The sequence below is a fragment of the Anas platyrhynchos genome, chromosome 16 (genome assembly GCF_047663525.1).
Source record: "Anas platyrhynchos isolate ZD024472 breed Pekin duck chromosome 16, IASCAAS_PekinDuck_T2T, whole genome shotgun sequence".
Lineage (NCBI taxonomy): Eukaryota > Metazoa > Chordata > Aves > Anseriformes > Anatidae > Anas > Anas platyrhynchos.
In genome coordinates this window covers 10,160,812-10,172,063 of record NC_092602.1, presented here as the reverse complement: position 1 = coordinate 10,172,063, position 11,252 = coordinate 10,160,812, and the positions used below count along the sequence as shown (strand labels likewise).

The following is an 11,252-nucleotide window of genomic DNA, read 5'->3' as shown; positions in this document are numbered from 1 at the left end:
CTCGCGGCTTGGTGGGGGAGGGAGGGGCGGGGCCAACTCGGAGGGCGGGGCCCGTGGCTCCGCCCCCACCCGCCGGCCGTTGGGCGCGTGCGGCGAGCGCCCCCCCAACCCCCCCCTCTCCTCGTGCCTCACCCCCCTCAGGCGGGAAGCGCGCGGGGGGCGGGCGGCGGCGCTGAGGGGGCCGTGAGGGGAGCGCCGCTGGGGCAGCCCCGAGCGTCCTCCGGGGGCTTTGCGGGGTCCCAAACGGAGGCGGTCTGTCTGTCAGGCGGCTGCTGGACAAGGTAAAAGGCGAGGAGGTGGCATCGGTCTGGAAAAGTTTGGTGCTGCGGGGAAAAAGCGTCAGGAAAAGCGCCTTGCTGCAGCCTGGGTGCGAGCTGAAGGGGCTGCAGCGCTTGTGTCTGGAAAAGGAGTTTGGGGAAGGGCTCAGCGCTTACCGATAAACAATGCACGGGTTTTGAGGCAGAAAAACACATTTGAACGCTGAAGGGCGATTCACAAACAGGTCGGTTTTGAAGCATCCAGGTCTGTTAGCACTGCTCTCACTTTCCTTTTAAAAAAATAAAAAATAAAAGGTAAATAAAAGCTAGCCCCTAGTTTATTTTGGCTGGACTCTTCTGTGTACTCAGGCTCAGCCTGCAGAGACACAAACTGACGAAGTCCATGACGAAGCTGTCATTTACACTTTGTACCTTGAGGCAGGGCTCGTCTGTCGCGCTACATAAACACAGCATCAATAAAACTAACTTCACCTCTTTCTCTTCTTGTCAGTACTGACATCTTTCTTCTTTAAATCTTTTATTTTCATTTTTTATTTATTTTGACCTGAGGGGCTTTGGTACTTTGCAGAATATTAGAGAAACAGGAGCTGTTACAATTCCATTACTGGCTACGATCATTAAACTGTGCAGTAGTTGATTTTATTCTGCAAATCCTTGAAGACCAGTACCGAAAAGTCATGCTTGCACAATAAAAATGAAATCCGTATTGGTGAAACAGCAGGAAACAAACATCTGCAGAAATGTTGCCAGTAGGGCTTTAACTGCAATTTCCCTGTCATCTCACCAGCTCCAGTGCTGGTAGCTGTAGTCTTGTACGAGGGGGAAAGGTGGTAATCCGTCTGATTTAGCTGCACTTCAGGGAGCACCAGTTCAGGCTTCCTAATCCAGTTGCCACAGATGGGTTAGATGAGGCGTATGATAAAGGCATACAACAAGGTAATAACTGGAACGGAGAAAGAGGCAGGGATGTAGCGTAACCAAGCAGAGAAATTGCATTAGATATGATATAATGTGGAGACTACATAAATCTTCTTGATAAACAGTTTCAGACAGTAAAAAGTTAAAAATATCCCATAGCCAACTTTTAACAACAAATTTTTAACAAGCTATTTCTTATACTTCATTTTGAGGGGCCTGTTACTACTCTCCTGTAGGAGAGATTTTAGTCCATTCCTCCTTAGTCAGATGGACAGCTGTTTTGACCTGGTACAGCTGATTCTATATCCTACACACTCAGCCTGCTCCCACAACATTGTCTAAACATACCACAGTATGTTTACCATAGCTTCAACTTTTATTTTATTTTATTTTATTTTATTTTATTTTATTTTATTTTATTTTATTGTTAGGAATGAGTACTATGAAGCAACAAGCAGAAGGTCACAATAAAAAAAAATTTTTGATTTCTGCAGGTAGTGCTCCCTATCCCATATCTGCGTCAGTCCACATAAGCTGTGACTGGCACCTCACCAGTTCACTGAACTGGTGGCAAAGCTCCCGTCGCAGTACCCAGCCCCCAAACCCAAAAGGCCCTGATACCACATGTGCACAGTCCCCATCAGTGACTGTTGGCTGCTCAGGGTCCTGGTTCTGAGATGTGACAGATGCTGCAGTAACTTTCTCTCTCTGGGGTCTTGCTGGTCAGGTGCTCTGCTCTGGTTCAGTACTGACTCAAAGGAGTGCAGACCTGGGACCACCTGTGCTGCCGTACATGTTTCTCTGCAGAGTGGATGCAGATACCTGGTGTCTCTTCTGTTTACCTCGAGAGACGCACTGTGATCTTGGCTTAGGTGTTAGGAACTGCACAGGTTACACAGGCACAGGATTTAAACTCTGCATGGGGCATAATAAAACCCCACCAGCAGTCCAATCCTGAGCATAGAAGTGGTTCTCCTTTTCAGAGATGACAAGATGGACAAGGGGGAGAAAGAAATGTCTGTCATTCCGTGAGGACAGCAAAGGATCCTGAAAGTAGAACAATGTTTCCATTGTTTTAGCACAAGCTCTGCTTCTCCACTGAAAGATCCAAATGACAAGGACACTGAGGGTTTCTTTCTCTTTGCTATTTGTTTCCCTAGTAACAAATACACAAGCTGCACTGTTAGAATACCATCCCTTTCTCTCTCTTTCTCTCTTTTTTAAGATAAAGACATGTCAAGGATGTATTCAATGCCTTCGGTAGCAGGTTAAAGTTGCTTATACGAATGAACCTCTGGTACAACGTGATGTACTTAACAGTACTGTGTGTAATCCACTGGGATAGTGAAAAAACTTAAAAAGCATGGAAGAAATTGAGAAATCTCAATCTAATCTAAATCTCAATCTCTATGGTGTTTGGCCTATAAACTCTTAGGGTGAAGTCTGCCTTTCACAATTGAGCTTTGATCTTGATTAGCAAAGCAGATGTCATACTACTACTACTAAATCCTGCGTAGTGTCCTAATTATATCACAACCATATTATCATCAGTAATATAATGCTCAGCACTTTAATGGTGCTGATTTTGACAGTCTGACAACTCTTGCCTATGCTTCTGTTGCATGCTCTGCATCAAGAAACTGCAGTTTAAATATCTTGCTGTAATAGAAGCAGGGATGTGTTACTGTTTCTTATTAAGGATTCTAATCAAAGTTATGGTCTGTAGTGCTGGAATTCACTGGGTTGCAGGAGCTGTAGAGCTGGAACTCAGTCATTGTTTTTGTGGATTAGCATGTTAGAAAGAGAACTGGTAGGTGAATTTTATTAGAAACCATAAGCCATTCTGGAAACTAGACAAACTCCAAATGTGACAAGTAGAGGCAGGAAGTATTATTAAAGGCATCTAAACTGAGAAAGAATTTCAGGATCATTCCTTCCTTTTTTCCTCAAACGTTTGGAGATTTAACCAATTAAAAAAAAAAAAAAATCAATTGGTCTCAGAATTGTCAAGATCTGTGGTCTTTGCTTTAGCTGAAAGAAGACAACAGAAAGAGGAAAAAAATCATTTTTTAGGTAAAAAAAAAAAAAAAAAAAAGAAGAAAAAAAGAAGAAAAAAAGCTTGCTCTTCTCAGTTACTCAGATTTATAATGCTGTGTTCTCCCAAGTTCTCCAAGAAAAAGAATATGCATTTTCTTCTTGGCAGCAGCCAGGTAAAGGAGTATAATATAGGAATAGCTGACATATAATGAATGTTGTAAAGGGTACTGGTCTTTAAAATGAAATTGGGAAAGAAAGAAACAAACAAAAAGCTAGCTGGTACTAACTAGCTGGTACTTTGTGGCATTAACTTATGGGAAGAGTCAAAAGTAGAACAAACTTCTGATTACATAATATGAAAAGATAATATTATACATTAATTGCAAAGCAGCTCACTGTTAGTTCATAAACAAATTATACTGGTTCTTGTTACCGCATATTTTAGTTATTTGTCTAGCACTGTATGCAGGGGGATATTTAAGGCAAACAAGGAAATTACTATCTTTTCATTTGGCATGATTTTTGAAACCATTAAGAGTAAGTATTTGATTGTTATATACAGTTTTAAACAAAAGTAGAAGACCAACAAAGAGAATCATCCTCCGTCCATTTGATAGCAGCACAGTAAAAAAAGGGTGATCACAAGTGTCAGCCGTATTTACACCTGAAAATTGTTTCTCATACTAGGTAAGCAGTGGAGAGAAAAGGATGCTGGACTCATGAAGTTCTGACTGTCCTCAAAAACAGAACTGCTCAAAAGCGGGAGGACTGCAGGGACTGCAAACAGCTACTTGCATAGTCCAGTAAGTTGGGAAGCCCTGAGATTCTGTATCATTCCTCTGATCTCTGAAAGAGTAACGGTTATTATAAGCTATCCCAAGCTGCTTTGAGGACTTTAGATCATATCCAACATCTGAAAAGACAGAATTATTCCAAACCTCTGAAAGTGGGTGGGTGATTCTGAAAGCAGAGGGGGCTAGGTCGTACCTCCAGTGAGATATGCCTGGACTGTACACAAGAATCAGACAGCCCTTTATCATGACGAGACTGGAAATGGCATATCATCAGTTTTGTAGCTATTCACTCCTGGTGAGTAAATTATACAGTGTAGTGGAACATTTGAATCTCAATTTAGCATGCAAATAAGAGTGGCAACACAATAAACCAGCACAACAACACATACAAACTAATTGCTCTTTATGAGGACTATAGTGGTTTAAAGCACAAATCCAGATGTCAGCATGCATTGTCTGTATTTATCAATAAAGAAACCAGAAGCTACATTTCTCTAAGGCAAAAGGAAAAGGTAGTAGAATTAAAAGAATTATAGAAGCTTTTTCGATGTACATATATATTGTAAAATCCACCATTATGTAGGATTGTCATCTCCTTCATGTAGCTCCAGACTCTGGCTATATTAGGCAGCTATTACATATCTGAGAAGTTAAACCTGTGTTTTGTGAGCTGTAGAAAACTAGAAATTCATTTTCTGTTGATACATGTTTTGTATAAATACATTCTGCATATGCTTGCCTATATATGCAAAACAGTTGGCTAAAGGCAGGGATTCAAGCTTTTTCTGTTTAGGATTTGTTTAGTTTCTTTCTTTCTCTCTTTCTGTCTCTCTCTTTCTCCTTCCTCCATGAGGTGTGTTTCTCATTTTAAAACCTAGACTTACACTTCCATTCTCATCTTATATCCTGTCTAGATTAGGGCATCCAGCACAAGCATACTGTAATTTCACAGATAAATAGGATCAAAGGGACCACTGTAACTTGTTGTGAGTTAGAAGCCATGTCACTTGCCATTATATTACTCATCATTTAAACCAGAACGCAGAAGCACAGAATCATAGGACAACCATCAGGAAAACATCCTGGAGCATCCTGTCTCAGTTCACAAATTAATTTGTTGTTCCAGTCATTAATTACTCTAAGCAATAAAAGATATGCATGTTATTTTTCCGTTCAATGTATTTGGTTTTATCTTTCAGCTCTCTATTCCTTCATCCATAAGACTAGAGACAATAAAACTTAGTATACACCTCCTTTTGGGTATAGCTTTTTATAAAACACAATTTTCAATTTATGAGTTGTTTCTACATCTTTTCTCAGATCATCCTCCAAGTTATCAAATGATTTCTTGAACTGTGGATTCCAATAGTCAAACACAGGACTGTTCTTTAACTTTTTTGACAGCCTGATGATCATATCTATCTGTTTGGCTAATTGCCAAGTGCTAATTAGATTCTTCATTAGGATCCCCAAATGCATTTCAGAATTGACGTTCTGACTTCAAGAACATGAATACTTTTTTATTCTCATCTTTCTTTCTAAGCAAGCAGATTTGTGAAGTTTAAAGCCCAGAGAACACTTATAGAGATGGAAATACACTTTTGATGAATCTTTTGCTTTCCCTGAATTGCAAATAGCATTTCAGATACATCAGAGATGCTGATTCGAATTTATTTTTTGAGTTGTAAAAACACTTTCAATAACTTACTAGGAACTTACAGCAAAGTTGTTCGAGTAGCTTAAATGCAAATTAGATTTGAAAAATCATTGCCTTTAAGAGAGTATATACAAAATGGACATCTGTGAATAGATAACATGGTAATTAGTCTAATAAAAATGCTGGGCCACCCCACAGACCTATTTAAAAGAACCCCCCCGCCCCTTTTCTCCCCTGCCCCCACCCCCCACTAGATTCTTTCTTTTCCTCAAGTCACTTAATTTTATAAACCCATGGAGAATGCAACTGAGTCCAAAGGCTACCTTAGGTCAGTGTCAGGAAAAAAGCATCACTGATTTATAGCTTTCTTGATCAGATTAGATGCAAGAGTTTCATTTGTTGGATGGATTACTTTGTATATGAATTCTTCACCCCAGCTACCTGGTTTTGGTTTTCTCCAGTACGATCTCAGTAACTGTGAAAAGTGAACAATCCTCTTAAAGATGCTGATACTACTGAAATACCGAGGGAGACAAAGTAACACATAACGTTTTCTTCAACTGGGAAGATGCGCCTGCTACTGTACTGGCTCCACCTTGTGGCCGATCTCGTATTTATTTTTTTAATAGATGTCTGAGTCAACTTCTTAAAAACATTCTTACATAATTATTGATAGATAAATATGTGAACTTCCTTTATAACTTTTAGAACAAATGGGTTGAATGTTTCTGATAACAGAGAAATAGGGAGACAAGTTAAAGACAAGATCAGTGCATGCATTGTGGGAGGAGAACTGGGAGGGACAGTGGGTGGAGCGACGGATCACAGGTATCCGGGGTGGTCGCGTGTGTGGGTACAAGAAGCTAAGAAGCAATGCTACGCAGCAATAAATTGGCACTTGAGCTAGACACGTGCGTGTCTGTCTCTGGTGTCCCTGCTCGGGGAGCAGACGTCCAGGCAGCCAATCGATGTTGTCTCTCGGGCTGGGGTAGCACGGAGAGAGGCAACATGCATCACCTCTTTTCCAGTATAATGCTGTCAATCACAGTATTTGATTACAGAATCACAGAATTGTCTAGGTTGGAAGAGACCTCAAGATCATCGAGCCCAACCTCTGACCTAACACTAACAAGTCCTCCACTAAACCATATCGCTAAGTTCAACATCTAAATGTCTTTTAAAGACCTCCAGGGATGGTGACTCCACCACTTCCCTGGGCAGCCCATCCCAATGCCTCACAACCCTCTCAGTAAAGAAGTTCTTCCTCATATCCAACCTAAAATACCCCTGGTGCAACTTTAGCCTATTCCACCTCGTCCTGTCACCAGGCATGTGGGAGAACAGACCAACCCCCACCTCGCAACAGCCTCCTTTAATGTACTTATAAAGAGCGATAAGGTCACCCCTGAGCCACCTTTTCTCCAGGCTGAACAAGCCCAGCTCCCTCAGCCGCTCCTCGTAGGACTTGTTCTCCAGGCCCCTCACCAGCTTCGTTGCCCTTCTCTGGACTCTCTCAAGCACCTCGATGTCCTTCTTGTAGCGAGGGGCCCAAAACTGAACACAGTACTCAAGGTGTGGCCTCACCAGAGCCGAGTACAGGGGAACAATCACTTCCCTAGCCCTGCTGGCCACACTGCCGCTTATGCAAGCCAGGATGCCGTTGGCCTTCTTGGCCACCTGAGCACACTGCTGGCTCATATTCAGCCGTCTATCAACCAATACTCCCAGGTCCTTCTCTGCCAGGCAGCTTTCCAACCACTCCTCTCCCAGCCTGTAGCTCTGCTTGGGGTTGTTGCGCCCCAGGTGCAGGACCTGGCACTTGGCCTTGTTGAACTTCATGCAGTTGACCTCGGCCCATCCTATCCAGATCCTCCTGCAGAGCCTTCCTACCCTCGAGCAGATTTACACACACACCTAACTTGGTGTCATCTGCAAACTTACTGAGGGTGCATTCAATCCCCTCATCCAGATCATCCTCCTCGTTACAGAAGCTTCGGTAAGGCATAGTGAGAGCAAGTATCTGTCAGTACTTTTGAACCCCAACCTGCAGTAATATTGCTGTTCAGCATTGAACTTGGTATGGCCAGTGAAATGATCTGCAGCTAAGCTTTAAGAACTGCCTAGATTTTCTGCCAAAACATAACCACAGATCTACTGTTGTTTAAATTGGCGGCATTTTTTTTTTTGCTTCTCCGATGCAAATATTTTTTGTCTGGTTGCCATTAAATAAAATGCTAGCATCCATACTGAAGAAAAAGCAGACACCTTTCAGTCAGTCTCTTGCCTGTAGAGCTTATCTTGCCATCCCTGAACCTGAATAAGTATGTTCAGTAACTGCCCTGATTTGACTGCTTGACCACACAAACCACAAACTTGGCACAGAAAAGGAAAAAAGACACAGCAGAAATTACAGAAGGTAGCCAACATCTGAAGTCAATGACCACATCGTAGGCCCTTGTTCATAACTCAGTTATACAAGGTCATATTTTAGTGTATAGCACAACTACATATTTTCTTCAGTGAGTAGTTCACTTTTGGCACCTTCAATGTTGGCAGCAGGAAGGCAGTGACCAGGCAGGGTGTGCTGGATTTGCTGTTCTGTTGTATATCACCTTGTGTATTATTGGACAGCGCTTCTAAGGGTCACATGAGAAACCAAGAAATTGCATTCATCTCTGTTTAGAAATATTGTCAGAGATGCAAGATTGCAGAGATCGAGAGCACACAAATTGTGTTTCGAGAAACTGGTCCAGTCAGTTAGTTGCTAGGTATTTGACAGGATGGGACTAGCTGTGCATGTATTTTGGCCATCTTAATATCAGAGATGCATCTGTGATCCATATGATGTGGAAACAAAGCAAGTCCCTGTTTCAAAGGAGTTGCAGGTCCCAGGAAATTATTCCTGGCAAGGAGAATCTCTTGATAAGTCATGTAGACTATCCATGATATCCATAGGTGAATAACAAAGCAACCTTACCTTTTAATGTGTGTCAAACTAGAGCATGTTCTATATCTAGATTTCCATTTTATGTTCCCATAGACATGCTCAAAAATCTGAAAATATATGCAGGTTGGCAAGGCTGGCACATAGTGAGTTAATAGTATTGAAGTCCCACTCCTTCTGCTGTACACCATATCCATTTCATAAATCAAATTTGCTTACAGCTGCGGTACAGTTTTATATGAAGAAATCCTTGCAAGATGTTGTACCAAGAAAAAATATTTGCATTAAATAAGTGTGTTGCTTGGTCAGAAGGCGCTATGCACACAGTACACGCTGTGCTATGTACTGTGCCACACAGCTACTGAATACTTATTTTGTTCTGCTCTGGTAGCTACATGTTTGTCAAAATGTTTTCTGAGCCTGGCACAGTCACCGGTTCAGCTTCTAGCACAGTGAGGCAGCACAGTGAAGGGGGCAGGACGGGAAGGGGGAGACCTGCCTGTAGCAAAGGGGGCTCTAACCTTTAAAGCCACAGCATGGCTTGTGTTTTGAATGACTGGAACAAGGGTGGGAGGAAACTATAAAAGGCTATCTTACATCTGCTTGAGACAGCAGCAACCAGCACTAAACATGAAAGCTGCCAGGCATATGTCATAGTGTGCAATAACAATTCCTTAAAATAAAACCAGAGGGAATGCTGCTGCTTCATGTTCTGCAGTGTGCCAGGGTAGGAGGAGGTTGGCTGGTAATACAGGGTTGAAATGCAAATATTGCAATGCCATGTGAATTGGTACGTAAGTTTTGGAGATGCTGATACTCTGGTGTTCATTACTGAAATCCATTTTGTATCCTGGATTCTGCTGTTGTGCTCCCAAGTATCCTCATCAAATCACTGTTCAGCCATACTTTTTGCAAGAAATTAAAAAATACTCACATTCCAGTGCCTTATTTCTGGGGAACCTCAAATCTTTGGGCTCTAAAAAAAGTCACTCAAGACTTCTGCACGGCTCAGCGAGGCACGAGACAGGACCAAACCTTCTGCTTGGGCAGGAGCACACAAGTACAAGTCAATGTAACTCACATTTAATCACAAAAGTGGTATCTGCTTTTTTTGTCAGCTCAGAGAATTACACAGTAGGTGGAGTACCTTTCTGAGCTGGGTGCGAAACAGTGAATAAAAACATTGCAAAGCCTTCGGAATCACCGCTAGAACCAACAAGATACCCTGAACATTAGTATCCAGAAACTTCCTGCAAGATGCTTTTCCATGACTACAAATAAGATTTTGCAATTCCTTGGATATAATTACAAGAAAGAGACCAACTCACACGTAAACAGGGATTTTAAACCACAACAGCAGCTTAGTAATTTTTCATATAATCAAACTCCAATCCTGTTTTCTCTGTTGCAAAAAAAAAAAATGGCTATCCTTTATCCTGAATTACTCTTTTGATACTTATGTCAGTACGTATGAAAACGGGTGGAAAGGTAAGGAGACACGAAGAACAGATTGTACAAAGTTTGACAGTCATAACTAGCATAATACTATTCATTAATATTTATATTAAGTAAGTACCCAATGTTTCACCATGCTTCTGTGCCTCATTCCCTAACAGAGTGTTATACTTTATTCGTAGGTGGTTGGAATTGCTTAGACCTATACCAGAAACTAGAAAAAGGGGGGGAAGGAGGGGGGGGGGGGGGAGGGGAGTGATCAAATCAGTCCTCATCCCACAAAATTTTCTTTTAATCCTCATATTTACTACCTTGACCAGTCATACTGCACACACATTATGACTCTGCCTGCTTAAAAAAAAAAAAAAAAAAAAAAAAAGACTACCACCAAAAAACAAATCAACAAACCACCACACAAGAACATAAATCATTCACTCACCGTTTTGAAGTGAACGGAACCCTAAACAGTTGCTAGGTTAGCCTTTGATAACCATTGGAGCTACAGTTCTACAGAATTTATACAATTTTTTTTCAGAACATCCTTAAGTGTTATCATCATAATTTTTGCTATTTAATAGTCGTGTTTAACAGTCATTCAGCAAGGTTATTTATATAAATGATATTCGTAGCTACTTTCCACCAGCAGATGGCACAATTACAGGTCCAACAGTTCTACAATTCCTGGAATATGCAGGAGAGCTTTGAAGTACGTAGGTCTAAGCTATAGTTATGCTTTTCCTTTAACAGCTTTTATTAGGGTTTTCATGGAGACAAGGCTTCTAGTGGGAGGCTGAATAAAACATATTATTATGTCTTTTCTAGGGCAATTTTATCTCCATTCTTTTTTGCTCTCTGGATACCTTATAGCCCTGTTACAGACAAAATGAATAATGAATGTAACATGAAATGGCTTTTAATTTCTAGAATATAGATTGTGTCTATGTGTAAAGCCCAGTGCTTGAAAAGTGCAAATGGGTAGCCCAAGAAGAATGGTATCCTAGCCCAAGAGCAGGAACAGCACACACTATGATGGTGCACCCTTCTCCTGTGTGCTCCAGCCAGGATCATCCTTGATGGTGCCAGGAAGGGCAGCCTGTACAGCACAGAGGGGCTTATTGTTTGCATCTCCACAGTAGCTAAAGGCTCTGTACAAACATAAACGACATTCT

At 41.5% G+C, this 11,252-nt stretch overlaps 1 long non-coding RNA gene across 1 annotated transcript in view; it reads left to right on the top strand.

Annotated features, from left to right (window-relative positions):
• The first annotated feature begins 51 nt into the window (after nt 1–51).
• The window catches only part of LOC106017615 (uncharacterized), a 37,624-nt gene continuing 26,423 nt past the window's right edge, over nt 52–11,252 (top strand). The window contains exons 1-2 of the long non-coding RNA XR_002402937.4: nt 52–281; nt 3,921–4,036. This is a non-coding gene — a long non-coding RNA (uncharacterized lncRNA). The remainder of the gene's footprint in view (nt 282–3,920; nt 4,037–11,252) is intronic.